Here is a 17,768-nt window from a genome sequence, read left to right as displayed (position 1 = left end):
GCGGTTCTGGACATGTGCCTAGGGCTACATTATCTTCAAAAAGAGACTGGATGCACACCTTGCTGGCGTTATTTGACCCGTCTTTCCTGCCCAGAGCAGGGGGGCTGGACCCAGTTATCTCACAAGGTTCCTAAACTTCTGTGAATCTGTTGCTATTGTGACACAATTGGGGGATTTGGTAGATGCAGAGTGGGAGCAAGGAGTGCTTCACAGGTACCCTCCCACGCATGGCACAGAGGTGGTGCTGATATGGTAGAGGCCTTGAGAATGGTTGGTACGATTCATTTTGCAGAAAGAAAGAAAGAATAAGACATCTACAATATTTGAGAAGGTTCCCCAATTAGTTTTCAACAGGCTTGGTGATATAGGGTCTGCGTGGTAAAGGAGATCTACTAAGACAGAGCAAGGGAAGGCAGTCTTATAACAGGCAGAATACTCACAACTCATACAATTGCACCCCCCCCCCCCCAAAAAAAAAAAAAAAAAAAAAAAGAACAGATTCTTTAGGGTAAAAAACATCTTGCAACTACCTGGGCCAGATCAAGAGTTTGTGATAGTGAGGAGCAAGTAACCTCCTCCTGCACTATGACATTGAAACAGATGGGTCAGGCAAAGGGTTGCTATCCTGATGTTTGACGGCAAGATATGTCAGCAAGTTACACCTTGTAGGGAGGTGTCTGATTGCTAGATGGAGATACTACCCAAGACAATGAGTGGTACCATGTATATAAAGTCTCAAACAGGCACCTGAATTACTTAAGGCTGGATGCAATAGAAGGCTTGTTAACCAAAACCTATAAATTCAGAGGTGTTTGTCACCTGCCCTCACAAAATGACAGACTCACAGATGAATAGATTTCAAAGCAAAAGGGACTGTTACTAGTACTGAGAAGAATTGTCAATCAGGAAAAAATGCATGGTGCTACACCTTGGAAAGAATAATTAAAAAAAACCCCCAAAACGTGTGTGAAACACCTGACTAGGCAACAGCACTACGGAAAAGCACTTGGGAGTCTTTGTAGACTACAGACTCAATGCAAGTCTGCAGATGCAGCCGCACAAATGGTGAATGCTGTTTTGAGATGCATTAACAGAAGCATTAAGTGTAAGACATGAGTGACGATAGTGCCTCTACTCAGCACTGGTTAGGCCTCATCTGGAATAGTGTGTGCAGTTCTGAGCTCCACATTTTAAAGAGGACATGGAGATATCAGAGAGGATCCAGAGGTAGGCAACAAAGATGATAAAGGGCTTGGAAGGCAAGTCATATGAGGAGAGGCTGAATGAGCTAGGAATGTTCAGCTTGTGGAAAAGGTGCTTATGAGGGGACATGATACCAGTCTTCAAATATCTGAAGGGCTAACATAAAGAAGAGGGAAAGCATGCCCCCCCCCCCCTTTCTGCTACACGTGTCAGTATTTTTAAGCCTTTTTCAGAGGTATTCAGGCTGGGGGGACTTGGACTGGAGTGTACCAGTGCTCCTGCTGGGACCAAAGCCAGAGGTTCCTGGCTTGAGGGTCTTACCAATTACCATATCTAGGGTCAGGATCGAATTTTACCCCGTAGTCAGATTGGTATAGACTGTGGGGGGGTTTGCCTTCTTCTGTAGTGGAGGACATGGCCTTTCACCCGGGATCTCTTGAGCATATATTGACAATATTTCATAGAAGCAGGACATTATCTGCCATGGCTCCCCTGCTTTATCTGTGGCAGGTTAAGGTGTTAGGTCTGTGTTGTGTCAGGGTTGATGGTAGTCTTATGTAGAGTTTAGATTACAGATCATATGGGATGGTTTGATCCTGCCTCAGGCACTGGGCTGAACTGGATGACCTCCAGAGGTCCCTTCCAGCCTACCACTCTATGATTCTATGCTCTCTCTCCTCTGTAATCACTGCTTCATATATCAAATATTACCTCTTCCTATCTTCATTGCTGGTGGGTGGTATTATGCTGGGTAAACCTACTAAAAAAACCTTCAAACACAAGCTTTCCCATAGGAAAATGTAGTTTCAATGTCAACATTTTCTGTGGGGAAATCTCAGTTTTTAACATTATTTTCCCCAGTCAAAAATTTTAAATATCATTTCAAAATGTCAAATTGTCTCATTTTAAATTAAAAATATGCTTGCTTTTCACGTTTCAGATTCTAAACCATTCAGGGTTTTCTTTATTCAATTCAATTTTTTGGCAATTTCACTTTTGGAAAATAAATTTCCAAATGTTGATACTTCCTATAAGAGAAAATTCTTAATTCCTGATCCGCCCTTGTTTACAAAAACTAACACTGGCAAATAATTGCCTTTCATGACTTAAGTATCACTTGCCAAACTATCAAAACAGACTTAATATAAAGCTTCCTGAAGCCAATGGAGCCTTTCTATTGGCTACTGTGAACACCAGATCAGTCCCAGTGAACACCATTATCTGATCATCTTTGCTCAACAGCTGAGACTAGAGACTGGGCTCTCCTCCTTCCTCAGCTGCAGAAGTCACTTTCAGTTTTCACTTTAATTGTAACGTAAGGAAGGGAAGGGAATTTAAAATCTTATACTCCTAATGTGTATAGACTAAGTCAGTGACTAAACATTAACCCAGATATTTGATAGATCTTAAGTATAATTTTATTGGAAACTTAAGTCCACAGTTCTTCTAGTTGTGAAAATACCCTTCCACATAAGAATCGATTTAATGATACCTTTTGTAGTCTTCAAGCAGGAAGAGATATGAACTGATTCATCTCACAATGAGAACTCCAGATCTTAAAAATGACAATTGAGGTGTCAGCCTTTTAGCAGAAATACCTGGCTATTCTCAAATTGTATAGAATTTGAGATTGAGGCAGAATTTATATGGAGTATTACATCGTAACCCACAAACCACATGCCTGTTGGCTTGTACTGTCCGCCTAATTTAAACTACCAGAAATTGCTTAAAATCTTCCTTGCCTGGCTGACTGAAAACTGTTTCCCATATTAAAAATATCTTCAGTAGAATTCCTGCAATGTGAAAGATAATCCTTCTCAAAAATAGATGGCAAAAGTCATTCCAGCTTGTAGGAGAATGGACAATGGAAGAATATGGCCATGTGCTCACTCAGGCAAAATAGGATATGGGTATCTCCATGGGGGGAGGGGCGGAAACACAACAACAAAACCTCTCTCTGGGTGTCCCCCCCACCATTACCAATCATCCTGCTAAAGGGCTGGTGAATGACAGCTATTTATTATTTATATTATGGTGGCACATAAAAGTGTCCCAGCCAGGACCAAGATCCCAGTTCGCTAGGTATATGTAAGGAAGCCCTTGCCACAACAGCAAACAAGTATGGTTAACCCCATTCTAGAGGTGGGCAATTAGGAATTAAATGATTTGCCTAACATCATACAGAAAGCCTATGGCAGTTGGGATTTAAGCCAAGTTCTCCTTTATGGCAAGACCATCCTTTCTGTCTGGAGCAAACAGGTTCAATGCTTGGGCTGGTATATATGTTTATGATGGTATTGAAAAGCTGGTGCAGAAGATGTAGAAGGAAATAGAAAAAAATCTGCATACAGGCCCAGTTATCTAAAGAAAGGAAAAAGATGGCACAGACATCTTCCTCCCCAGAGTCTATAGAGGGGATATATCAAGTTCCCATGAAAGCTGTGGTGAATGTGGCTCATGAGCTAAAATTTATGAACTGAATGTATCATTTCCAGTCATGTTTCAGGGACACAATTTTAATAGATAATTGAAACTCTGAAATGACCTCTAGATTAGGCATGTGGGGCAAACTTCCTCCCCTGACCCAGGGAGGCTTCACGCTTTGATGCATGGTTAAACAGGCCTAGACTGTCTGTCAGCAATAGCAGTACAGAGCAGCATAAATTTGCAGTCAAAGGTGGAGCCTGCAGAGTTCTCAGTCTCCCTCTGATGGCTCACAATGCACAAAGGTCTCAGTTTTTTTAAATGAAGGCAATATCGTTCAACAATTAAAACTTTAATGGCACAATCTAGGTGTAGAAATGCAAAGCAATCTCAAGTACATTAGGAATTTTTTCAAGTCACAGTGGTAGAGCCTCAACCTAACAGACTCACGTATACAGATTCTCTGTAGATGCTATATGTTTGCTTAACCATACACCTTAATTCAAGCTTGTTATTTTGAAAAGATTGGCAATTGTTGATAGAGAGGAAGGGAAGGATAGTTTCCTGGCAAACAGGGCTATCCTTGAGAGCAGAAACTAAGTTTCTACTTTTACCTAAACTAAGGAAAAAAAATAATGGAAAGGAACCTTCAAACATTGCATTAATTTGAATTCCAGCCACCAGAATTAAGCTTTGGGCTGATTTGCAAGTGTAACAACAACTTATAGGGCCTCTAATGAACTCCAAAACCTGTTGTAAAAAGAAATTAGCTCCTCGACTCTATTAAGTAGGTGGTAGGAGTCTTCTTTTACATGGTAGTAAACTGAGGCCAGGAAGGGGAAGTGACAGTACACAGGAAGGTCACACAGGAAGTGAATGCTTGAGACAGTCATACTGCCAACACCACCCAGGACACATCCTCACATCACAAAACAATGTCATAATTAATGCCTTGATTTACTTCTCAAATGGCATCCTCCTTGGTATTATGCTATTAGAGTGTGACAAAGGACATACACACCTCATTCACCATTAGAAATACAGCTCTGATAGATTACATATTGCTGCAATAGAAAAAGGCCCTAATTCGTGTCACAATAATTTGGGGACAGCCTGGGAACACAGTAAGCCACTTTCTGCATCTGTTTTGCGAAGAGGGAGTCTGGTTTTGGCCATAGCACAAACTAAATGACAAGGAGGAAAATGGTAGGAGAGAGTTTCACTAGCAGGCAAATAGAAAACAAGACACTCAGTAAATAACAGAAAAACAGTGACTTCAATGCAAAAGATTTCCCTCTGGAAAAATGCTTGGATTTCAGGGCTCCCTAATGATCCCCAGGCCTGCATAATAAGCAAGCGATGGACAACAGTGGGACAAAATTTCAAGAAATGGAGGGAAGTTAATGGTCTGGACACGTGAACAGCCTGCTCCTCATCTGTAGGGAGATTGGAGCGCTGGTTTCCCCAGGTGAAGCTGCTACACAAACTTGACAACAATGGGAACGCAGCACAGCTGAAGTGATCCTTTCTGCTGATGTGCAAGGTTATTAAAAATTAAGATCAATGTATTTCCCATTACTGGTCCAAAACCTTACCAGTGTAACATCACATGACTACAGAATGTTGCCATGTCTGGGCATTCCTAAATTTCTCCTTCATTTGGAAAAAGGGGGGAGAATCAGATAACAAATAAAATCCTTTTTTCTTTTTAAAACCCAGCATTTAGCTAACTCTCAATTCAAGAAAATAAGACAAGAGGACTTTGCATCTGCCAGGCCTGGACTCTCCCTCTAGGTTAGTCACCAGCATCTTTAAGATTTTGGTGCCTAGGATAACAACACCCAATGTTGTGGCAGGACAGAATAAGCCAATTTGCCAAAAGCCTGAATCTCAGGCCCCAAGCCGGATGTTAGACCACCAATACGCAGGCCTCAGCTTGTGAGCCATAAGTGGCTCTTCAAACTATCACCTGTAGTTCTTTGCAGAAAATGAGGGGATTTTGCTATATGAACTGGGCATGTCTTTCCTGCAGTCACAAGTAATAGGACACATGCAACTCTTATGATACAATTTTTTGAACCGGAACATGTTTGTCACCATTAACACTTTTCTGGCCCTTTGTTTAACAATGACTGCCCATGTGACTTAAAGCAGTTAGGACTAAATGTTATTGATTTATGTTTGTTAAAAGTTAGTGACAGAGTGGGTTGGAAATGAAGAAAATTCCAGTATTTAAGAAATAAAAAAAATTTAAAAAAAGATTGTGTAACTAAAGAATGTTATAATACTTCCCAAAGGTTTAGAGTAAATTTTTTTTAATGAAAGCTTACACCCTGTTTATTGAGTAAAAAAAACAACAATTGTGTGTTGTATTTTTAGGAAATAATTCAAACTACTTTCCTGAAAAAAAATTGAACCCAGCACAGTCTGGGACACAGCTTTGGGAGGCATGTGAACAGGGACAGACATGGTAAGCAGTTCAGCATCCTATACCTCCTTACTGAATCTCATGGCTACAGCTTTGCATTATACGGAACACGAGAATGGAAAGGCCTCTGGAATTAAAGGACTGACAAGCTAAGATTTTCCTTTGTATCTTCATCTTTCCTTCCCAGTTGCATACCTGTTGCTTCTGCAGAGGGTAAGACAGTCATTCACCATGTCATTCCCAATGAAGCATTCTCCCCTTCCAAATTAACTCATTTTTCTGTCCCAGCTGCCCCTACCTTATGTTCTGGCATTGCACCTCAGCCCCATCATAGATCACTAGCAGAGAGTGATCACACCTGCAACAGTCTAGTGCCTATGTCCCAAAATGAACAAGAAGAGATTTTTTTTTTTTTTTTGTGGTCAGATGGCTAAATACTTCCATTTTTCTAAGGGCTTGACAGTCCTGAATTGAACACAACAAAGAGCTACACCACAGAAAACAGTATAGCATGCTGCCCACCCCAAAGGAGCTTAACTCTAGTCTTGGAGGATCACTGTGAGGACTGAAGTCTTGGCAAGCCTTTCATCAGCCAGTCAGTCTATGGCAGTGATTCTCAATTTTTTTTTAGAATCGAGGCACTCCTCAGAAAATTCCAGCTCTGAGTTTACACTTTTCTTTTTTACTATAAAACAAACAAACAAAATAGAACAATTCTTCTGTTGTAAAACTCTCAAAGATCATAAACCAAATCAGAATGACTTTGACACTATGGATTGCTTTTTGAAATCTCTGGGTTTATCTTGTGAATCCTGTTTGCACACCTCACAGTGCTAACATTTCATGGCTGCTACAGGATGCCACGCAAGGATCTCAAGGCACCCCAGAGTACCGCAGCACCCTGGATGAGAATCTTTGGTCTATAGCATCTCAGACAGGACTGAAGAGCAAAAGTACAGAGTCACTGCCAGCACTGCTGACTTTTATGGACACGTCTACCAAGAGATGGAACAATGGATTTCATTTAAGGTAGAATTGACCTTACATGCCAATAACATGCAGTCTCTACTGTTAACCTGCCTGGGCATACATACACCAACCATAATGTGGGTAGAAAGAGACACGGTATCAGCCACTTACATTATATGATCACCCTTTTTCCTTCACAAAATATTTGTTTTCTTATTCAGCAAACAGCATAAATGTTTGGACGACTTGAATTACACCCTGTAAGGCAGGGGTGTCCAACCTTTTTGAATGTGGGGCCGGATCATGAACTGTTTAATCATCCAGTGAGCCGACGAGCCATACTCAAAGACCTCACAGGAAATGATATCACGTCACCCCCTTGAAACGAAAGTACAGGGTTTACTTTCGTTTCCCGTTGCAGCACCTTGGGCCTCAGAAAACGGCTTGGAGGGCCACATGGTGACCCACAGGCCATATGTTGGACAAGCCTGCTGTAAGGTGTAGGGCACCTCCAGAAAAGCCCTCAGATTTTACCCAAGCCAATGGAGAGCAGAGGTACTTGACACCTTGCAAGATAAAAGCCTCATGTTCAGTGCTGCAGAGTCAGCAATTGCCTATCCTGGCAGATACTACTATTTGCAACCCAGACTTAAAACGTGACTAAGGTTGTTAAGTCTCACCATTCTGGTACATGATGTATTCTCTAGTCTACATCCTCTTATGCTTTCTAAGGTTTAATTAGTAACATGCAGACTTCATTTTGTCCCACTGATGTGAGAAAATCATATTCACCTTTGAAACTGAATGTCTGTGTTATTTAACATACAGGTTTGTGACTCTATATTAAGGGGAAGGGTTGAGAGGGCCAGAGGGGCAAAGGGGGAGACATGATTAAGGCTAAGTGGTCATGCCAGCAAATTTATCCCTATATCTGTTCCATCAAGTATGGGTGAATTCACCATGTCACAGAGCTGTATTCTGAAGTCTCTTATCAACTGACAGGAGAGGTGTGGCTGAGACTGCATATGGCCCTTGAGTTATTTAAGGATCTGATTATTTTTCATGCTCTTTGTCAGCCAGATCTGGGAAAAAACCTGGAGAGAGACTAGTTATTAGGAACAGAAGAGATCAAAGCTCTTTACTACAATCAACTAGGTCACAGTCCAGAAGTAGAGTCAAGAACGGGAAAACCCCAAAGCACTTTCTGAATCATTGCGATAAAGGTCATTCAGAAGGCCAAAAGGCTTCTGAAAAATCTCTTTCTTCTCAGTCTTAGACTGTCAGGTCTCCCTTATTGAGGAAAAAGGGATGGACAAGAACAAGATACCTGAATAATACCGGTAGCTTTCCAAGCTGCTATTTCTCACAAAAATAGACTTTGTTCTCTGGTGATCTCTGGCCCTGGCCTGCTTTTCAGATTTTACAAGACACAAAACAGAACAAAACCAGACAAAAGACACAAAGCTTCACTCCTTGCCCCCTTTCCAAATCACTAGAACCATTCCTTCCTAAGGCCCCCCTCAATCTTTTTTTTTAAGATAGAAATAAAAATTATACCCTAATGGACAGCTTTAAGGAGACAAGCATTGAAAACCACCCTACTCTGTAGAACCCATTGACTTCCACATGTCTGTGTAAGTCAGGGCAGGAACTGCCACGGTTGTGGAATCCAAAGTAGAAGTAGAAGTTTGCCACCTTTTCCCCCATAATAGGGACCACATCTAAAGAGAAAGATTGTCCCACAGATGTTCTTATGCATAGCCACGAAGATTCACCTCTTCCTCCCCTATACTCATTACATATAGTCCCCATCAGCCACAGTAATGGCTTACGTGGTAAATGAAAAATTATGGATATGATGAACTTTCTATATATTACTGGAAAGATGGTGAAAGCAGAATAAAAAAAAGGAGCTAGTGTCACATGGCCAAACAGGCATTTGGTGATTATCAGGTGATCTGCAAGCCAATGAAGAGCCCTGGCCTTCAGCTGGGAACCTCTGGGCTAGTATTCTAAGGAAACTACTTTTCCCCTGAATATATTTTTCACCTAAAAGTATCAGTATTTAAACTACAAAATCAAAGCTGTTGGAGGACTTGGGAGACCCCAGGGGAATTTATACTTCCCTATTTCACAGGGATAATACACAATTAAAGAGACTGAAAGAGAAGTAACAGACACTTCAGCATCTCAAAGCACTGCAGCTTTCCAGAGTGAGGCAGCTAAATGAGCCTTCCTCTGCAAAAGCAAATACTGGGAGGAGATAAGTGAATAGCAGGGAAGAAATCCCTAGAAGCCAAGTGAGTATGCTGCTAATTTTGCTGCAACTGGTTCTAATAAAAAAATCCACGTATTTCAAAAGGTTTTTCAAACACTTCCTTGAATCTGAAGAATTAAAACAACAAAACTAGATATATATTGACAAATATGCACATTCCTTGACCAATGAATGAATGCTTTAAAACTCTGTTACTAATACTTTCTTCTGAACCATCAGAAATAGCTGTAGAGAGAAAGCTGGGCTGGTGCTATCTCAGGGAGCACTTCAACACCCCTGTTGGGCAGACAGCTAATTTACCATGTGTCTATTCAGCTCTGGTAGATCTAGCTACTGCCTGGGGCAGAGTCTGGAAAAAATAATCCTAGCCCCCTACTGGAAACAAGTCTACCCTTCTAAACTGGGTTACTACAACCTTCTAGGTCCTCACAAGTTTATTATGCATCTTGCAATTAGTTTTTGCTCATCGTAACAGGGGATACTGTTCCAAAACCATGGCAAGAGTCCTCTTTTGATGACAAGATCACCATTTCCTTTGCCTTAGATAGGCACCTGTAATGTCTGTTGCTTTCTAGTCAATTAGTACTATACAAATTCATCTGGAACAAGGTGGCTCACCCATGGGTAAGATGACTCGTATATATTGCACATATAAAATACCGAAGTGTGTTGAACTTCTCCAACATCTGTAATGCTCACATTGTCTTACTGGCTGCATCCCTGTGGGACCAAGGCATAAGCACCTTATGGCTATAGTTCAAAATGGGAATTTAGTGTAAAGGAAATGATAATTTTTTTATTTTTTTTTACCATTTTAGCTCTGCCTAAAATCAGGATGGATAAAATGGATAATATACACATATACAACATGATATTTTCTTTAAACATTAAGAAAATAAACTTACACAATTTAAAATTGAAGTTATAGTAGCTTATATTAAGGCCTAAACTTACTATAAATACATTAAAATGATTTAAATTTAAATTAGAAAATAAAATAAAAGCTCTACACATGTTTGCTGTTGAAGTTTTAAAGAAAGTCAGACAGATGAACTGAAGGAAGTCACTAGCTAAGCAACTAAAAACAGAACTTGAAGTTAAAAACTGCCAGTGATAATCATAGCCTCTTCTGCAGATATACAAAGAATAGATTTCTTCATTTTAGTTTATTCAATTAGTTTAGTTCAATGCTAATTCAAAACTGAGAAGCCAACTGAAAGCTGAAAAGACAGGAAAGTTTCTTTTCCAATCTCTAAATAAAAGCAGGTAAGAAATAAGGAGATCTACCTGTTCTAAAAATCACAGCAGCCAGAAACAATCAGTCCATTTAACTTATTATAGATAGCACTTTTATAATAAATGTCTGTTTTTATTAAATAAAACTAACTTAAATATGCTTGTTACTTCATTTTGCATGTAAAAATTTATCAGATCATGTTTTATATTTAAGATTACTTTCATACATTTTAATTGTTTCAATTTATAGCCAAATATATTGGCTAAACATTAACACATAATCACAAGCAAAAGATTAATTGACTAGCAAGTAATAAATGCACTATTCAGAATTATGTGACAGGAAATGTAAAATTTAAGAAATCTAAATACTATGTCATGCTATTTAATTGCTTACATAGATTTAAGTACAATTAGCCAGAACACGTATTCAATTTAGTGCGATGCCAATAGTTCGGGTCGAAAAAAATCAGTAAATTCTACTAGCCAATGCAAACAAATCTCTCTTTAAGGTGGAAAAAAACCAACAACAAAAAACGTAAGAAATTATTAAAATTGATCTTTTAGATCAGTGTTTCCCACACGATGATTTAACACAAGACTAAAACAACTGGCGATTTAAATAAGTCCAGCCTGGCTGAAGGTCTATGCAAATATGAACTGCCGATTCTGAAGAAGACAGTCCAGTTACCTCAAGTATAATGTGGCCAGGTGTGAAAGCCTCTACTTCAATGCCCAGCTCTGACAGCACCAGTTAGGACACCCCTGTGTGCTCCAGCTGAGATAAGCTGCAAGAGAGCTTGCGGATGGTCACGGGGCTAGAATTACCAGGGATGGCAGCTGTGCCTCAGTTCAGTGCACACACAAGGGCCTTGGAGTGGAAGGGGGCAGTAGAGGAAGTGGGGAATAGCTAAAGAAAACCACAGCAAATACACTCTCCTCCATTGCTAAGAAAGGTCATTTTCCTTTCCACCTTTAGCCTTCCCATTTATCATGTGCATGAAAGGGGGTTAATGTTGGGGATTTCAAGAACACATTTCAAATTTGTAACAGTGGGAACTCAGAGGCCTTTGGAAAGACATACTTCAACCCATGTACAGCTCCTGGAAGTAAACAATGCCTCTTCCTCAAAACCAGACAACTTCTGCTTTTTTCAAAGGCTGATCTGTAATTCCCCTTCCATGTATTCCATGAAGGTTTTTCACTCTCTTTCTTGAATCTGAAGAATTAAAATAACAAAACCGGCCTCCTGTTAGTCCATTTCCTAAAGAACTAGACTTTTTAAAATCCCCTAGTGATTCAAAAACATTTCCATTCCCACCCAGATATTTTCCTAGTTACAAATAAACAACAAGTCCGAATGCAAGCAGGTTCCTGCAGGAGACCAAGGTGGAAAGTTTAGTGGTAAGTAATTATTTTCATAAGACTAACCAAGCACAGACCCTATAAAAGCATTCACAAGCGTGGAATTTTCTCTCTGCTTTACCCAGAAAGTCAATCAAGACTACCCAAATCCTTACCTGAAATCTGTCTTCAAGTTGTAAAACCAATTCTGTAACCTACTCACTACGAATCAGTAGTCATGCCACAGAGGACTGAAAGGACAGCTTGCCCTTTGTGTTAGCCTTCATCTCAACCCCTGGAGCCTCCAAAAGGACAGTTTATAGATTTCATAGGTTTTTAGGGTCAGAAGGGACCTTAGTAGATCATCGAATCTGACCCCCTGCCTGGGCAGGAAAGAGCGCTGGGGTCAGATGACCCCAGCTAGGTGCTCATCCAGTCTCCTCTTAAGGACCTCCAAGACAAGGGAGAGCACCACCTCCCTTGGAAGCCCATTCCAGATTTTGGCAACCCTCACAATAAATACTTTTTTCCTAATGTCTAATCTAAATCTGCTCTCCGTCAGTTTATGGCTGTTATTCCTAGTAACCCCAATGGGCGCCCTGGTAAACAGAGTGTCTCCTATTCCTTGCTGTCCCCTCAATTAATTTGTAGACAGCCAGTTCCTTCCTAGCTGCTTCTGGAATCCTTTGCATAAATTCCCCTCTTTCTCCCCCATGCACAGACTCAGCTTGCCTCTCGATAGCAGCTCTGGAATAATAGAGTTAACATTCACATATGCTAGTACCATGTTCCTTTCTCAGGGTACTGCAAGACCCAATAAACTTCCAGACCTTTTGAGTAAAAATGGCAGAAGCAACCACACATTTGAGAGTGAGGCTACCAATGCAGTGTGCATCTCATACTGGACACCACTGACCATTTTTAAGTGCAATTCCCAAGGAATCCACTCAGTGGTGGCACAACCCCATGCAGAATCAAAAATGTATGTATCTGCCACATCTCCATTCTCTTTTGAGCTTCTATCTGAGTTTGGATATATCCATTCCTGGCAACTCATGCCTTGGGTGACAACCTGGAACTGTTGGCAGGAACTGAAGAATCAATTTCCCTCCAGTAAGATACTTATTCGCTAGCTATTTCACCTTTTCACCTGCACCATCACTTCTGCTATGTCCCCTGTCAAGTCCTTCAATACCTCATTTGCTTGAGATAACCCAGGTTCTGCCTCTCACCAAGAACCCATCCACATACAGAAGTCTATAGCTCAAAGTAAGTGATGCTTTAGTTTGGCTGCTGGGGGCTAGGGAAAGGTAGGAGAAAGCTGCTGGCACTGAAATTAGTAAAGCAGTCCCATTTGAGACAGGACTGCTCAAATTACACCACCTGCTAATCCAATCATTCTGCTAATCCAATCACCCCCTTTAGTTCAAGTGTTGCCTCTGTGTAGTTCAAGAGTATGGTTATTCTCCCTCAACTCAAAGGCAGTAAAATGAGCATAATAATTGGAACAGCTTGAGCTGATAGTTGTTTGCATGGAGAGGAGGGACCTGCTGTTTTGGTATGGTGCTTCCATTAGGCTCCATCATAGCTGTGACCACCATCCCATCCAAGAACATCACATTTCCCAAACTAACCCCTTCACAGGCCCTTCAGCCCTGACTGCTTTGCCTAGATTTTGAAGCACTGGCAACTATATAGCAGACTCAATATTCAAGCAAATGCAAATTTAAAACCACACCATGTAAGAGGCTGCAGAGAACATGCTGTTATATTTCCCTACCTTAATCAGCTAGAATAAAAAGGATTACTTCCTTCATGGGGAGGAATCCTCATATAGATCTCCAATAGATTCCGAAAGAATAGAAGAGTTTTCCCCCCCCATAACATTTCTGCAGTACTATTCACCTTCTACACCTTCTCAAAGCCCTACACATACATTAGCTGAACTTCACAAACATGCTTGCTCATAGTGTTCATCAATTCAACCATAATATTAAAAAAGGAAAAGGGAAATATGGTTTACTGGATAAACTCATCCACTAACCGGAAAATCTGACCAGTGACTTAATCATGGCATCAGTGTTGCTGGGCCCTGCAATTTTATCCTGGGCCTCTCAATAATCAGGAGTATTTTCCTAATGCTCCAGTTCCTAGATTTCCATGGCATTCCATAGAATTTTAAAAAGTAAGAATCTTCTACTGACAGGTGTTTTGGACAATTGTTAACATGTAGTTGAAAATTATGTCTGCTGTAGAATTCTATGGAGTGCAGGGGCCGAGGGGTGAAGGTATCTTGCTTTCCATATCTACAAGTGCTGCTCCAGATTGACACCGATGGCCATCTCTTGTCAACCCAATGGTAAAAGTTTCATTCAGGCTACATGATCAGTGGTACTAAGATGCGATGCTAGTTGCATCATTTCTTTGTATGCCATTTGCTATAGAAAGTGATGGTGGTTTCACCATGCTGGCTAGTAAAACTTTGACCTGTGTCAGATAAAATTCTACCAGATACTTGGGAAAAGAACCTGGTGATGTAAAAGATCTTATTGTATACTATACTGGATTTCTATATTAAAATACTGTGTTAGTATGTCAGAGTTAATAGGAGCTATACTAATTTATAGAGGTTCACCGATATATCAGTGCCATATTGGATCAGCACCAATAAAGGGAAAATTAACATTATTGGCCGTCGGGTTTTTTTGGCCTGTGTAGCCAATAACGTTAATTGATAAATATTATGCGCCTTCTGGCAGGGGCCCCTGAATGCCATGTGTATGCGTGCAGCCCCACACATGCATGTGGCCAGGAATGCATCTGGGCAGTGTGGAGAGCAGCGCCCCGCAGGTAAGTCTGTGGAGGGGAAGAGGCAGATCAGGGCCCCCATGGTAAGGGAGAGAGTGGGGCAGGGGCAGGGGGCATTGCTCAGCCCAAGCAGTGAATGAGACCCGGGGCAGGGAGCAGGGCAGAGCCTCAGGTGGCTTGTCCAGGATGTGTGGAGGGGTGGGGAGGGGGGGCAGCTCCCCACCACTGCACATACCCTCCATGCGGGAAATGGGGATTTGTGCATGGGGAAGAGGCAGGCTGCCTGCTGTGGGCTTGGGGCTCTCCGCCCTGCTGCCCTTGACCCAGGAGTCGTGCACTGGGGGCAGCGAGTTGTGCTCCCTACCTGCCCAGCAGTTGGAGGCATATGGCCGACACAGGGCTCCTATGGCAAAGGCAGCAGGACAGAGAGCCCCGAACCCACAGCAGGCAGCCTCCTCCCTCTTGTGCACCCCTTCCCCTCTAGAGACTTACCTGCAGGGAGCTGCTTTCCATGCTGCCCAGCTGTGCTCCTATAAAATCAGTTGTCAGACTGGTATCGGCCAATATGCCTGGTGAATAATCAGCTATTGGTATTGCCCAAGAAAATCTTTAATGGGTGCACCCCTACTTATTTAAAACACTCAACACAGGTGGGGCCAAATTAAGCCAAGAAACTCCTTATAAAATAGATGAGAATATAAAATTTAACATGGAGGAAACCACAAGTAATCCACAGAAGCCAAAGAATTTAATGAAAAGATATTCCTTATATCTTACTTTTTAAAGCTGATTTTCTAAAATTCTACAGCAGATATTATTTGATTATTATATTTTAATGGAACATCCAAAACATTTACAAAAATTAAAACTTTTCAAAGTTCTGCTAAGACTCCATCCAGTGATGCATTCCAGCCAAGGCTCTTCCCCAAGCTAGATTTTTTTAAACTTCTACAGGCCAGATTCTCCAAAGCACACCACTCTAAGTGTTGTCTAAATGACATTTTTTTAAAATCAGGTCCTTCTTTAAGTACCTAAATGAAAGCTGAACTATTTTGAGAATCTGGCTCAATGTGACTTAATATTAACTAGCAGGCTTAATCACATTAGAAACCTGTTGAACTGGACATACATTTAATACCTCTGTTTAGTGTATGGCTTCCCTTATCCCTGTTGTTTATTTCTTCAATTTGTTGTTCTTTGTAATGGCCTAAACTCTGTTTTTTGTTGTTTTTGAGGCAAGGGCGGGAAGCAAAAATTGGCTTCCTACTGCGTGCCTGCACAACTCTCGATAACATGGGGTTCCGATGCTCATATTTCAATGCAAATAATGATAGTAATAAATAATGGTCCTGAACTCTGCTTCTGTTTCAGCACCAGCAGAACTCAAAAAGCAAGCAAATGTCTTAAAGGATACCTCATTAGACAATACTGAAAGCAAAGGAAAATAATTAATTTGGCTGAGAGAAAGGCAAATAAAAACCACAGAAAACCTCAGAGAAAAAACAGTACTTGCTAAATACTGGTAAAACTACAACATCCCCAACTCAAGTTTATGATGATCGGAAAGTATTTTAGAAGACATTCTAGTGTACATTGGAGATAAGATAACTCTCTATGGTGCACACAGTGCTGCTTATGGCATTTCACATAGCTTTAAGCAATTTATGGTGCCATTTATCTACTCCTCATGTACAAAAACATTCCACATGATGGAACTCTAGTGAACATCGCTATTTCGCTCTCTTAACCCTGATTTGATTCCTGAACATGCACACACTTATTTTAACAAGCTAAGACTTTTAAGCGCGCACAAGAAGCTCAAAAGTCAAGGAACTTCTTGTGGCATCATGTGGAATAATCTTCAGAAGAATCATGCATCACATGTTCTCTAACTGCAATACCCAATCCACCCTGAAGTTCAGCTCCTTTATATTAGAACTGAAGTAGTAATAGCTATCCGCTGAAATGCATAATCCATTATAAGCCCCACATCTATGGTTCCTTCTAACTTTCCTCAGAATAAATTAAATTAGCTTGAAGTTTTCTATGTTTAGTCTCTACATGGTGATGACATTTCTGTAAAAGTTTCAGCAAAATCTAGTCTCAATATTATTAAACTCTGCATGCAATTAAGAAGGGGCAAACAGCACTTGTTCCTCATGGTTTGGTCTGAAATTACATGCATTCAAGTCAACAACAGCTGAATGAATATTGTTTATATTTGGCTTGGTTTGTAGGTTGAAGAAATAAGCAGCATTTATTGGAAGCTGTTTCAGCAGTTTTGATGTTACAAGTGCTGACAGTTTTCTGGGGCCTTCTTTCCTTACTCAGTTTGAACCTAAGAACAGAGTGGTGCTCAATTTGGTTTGGATTGTGCTGCACAAATGTGGTTTTGAATGCTGGGAACATTCTGAATTACAATCTAGATGTACAACTGCATTCAACATCTGGCAAACTTCACAAACGTTTCACAAGTCTGGGATGCTGTAAAAGGCAAGGAAGAAAGGGAAATCTCCTTAGAAAATGGGCACAAACAAGGGACACTGCTAGTGATTGCCCTAATAAATGCTCTGCATTTACATCATGCATTGAAAAATGTTATTTAGTTCAGCCCCACAGATGTAAAAAGTTATCATCCCCACTTCACGGATAGGGGAGAAAGGGGGCAAAGAAAGCCAAAAAAAAAAAAAAAAAAAAAAAAAAAAAAAAATCAATCAATCAACGCTTTCAGAAGCTATCGCTACTTCTGAATGGCTTAATTTTGGGGCATCTGTCAAGTCCACCTTGAGAGACAGAGCACAAATACCCTAAAACAGGCACCCAAACTTTTCAAAGTAACTGTTTATTTTGATGGTAGGTCTTTCAGGAACCAGAAACTCAGCCAAAAAAAGGGCTAGCCTTGCTCTTCCTCCAAGTAGGTGGCTCACTAGGTAAGTGTTCTGTACAAAACTTCCATAACTGAATCTCTGTTGGATATAGCCATTAAAGAACAGAGAATATGCTTTGTAAGGAATGCCATTTACCCCCGGTGTAATTGCACAAGGTTTCATCTCTGCTTATCACTGTTCTTATCACCTT

General features: G+C 40.8%; 1 protein-coding gene across 8 annotated transcripts in view; it reads right to left on the bottom strand.

Moving 5' to 3' along the window:
* The window catches only part of ETV6 (ETS variant 6), a 166,146-nt gene that overhangs the window by 140,419 nt on the left and 7,959 nt on the right, over positions 1-17,768 (bottom strand). Inside the window, exon 2 of one of the 8 annotated variants that reach the window (XM_025213446.1) lies at positions 11,623-11,757. The exons of the other annotated variants lie outside the window; for them this stretch is intronic. The gene's annotated coding sequence lies outside the window, so the exon portion shown is untranslated. The remainder of the gene's footprint in view (positions 1-11,622; positions 11,758-17,768) is intronic. 8 annotated transcript variants of the gene reach the window in all.

This window comes from Alligator sinensis, unplaced genomic scaffold (genome assembly GCF_000455745.1).
Source record: "Alligator sinensis unplaced genomic scaffold, ASM45574v1 scaffold91_2, whole genome shotgun sequence".
Classification (NCBI taxonomy): Eukaryota; Metazoa; Chordata; order Crocodylia; family Alligatoridae; genus Alligator; species Alligator sinensis.
The sequence above is the reverse complement of the archived record's forward strand: the minus strand, read 5'-3'. Positions and strand labels throughout refer to the sequence as shown.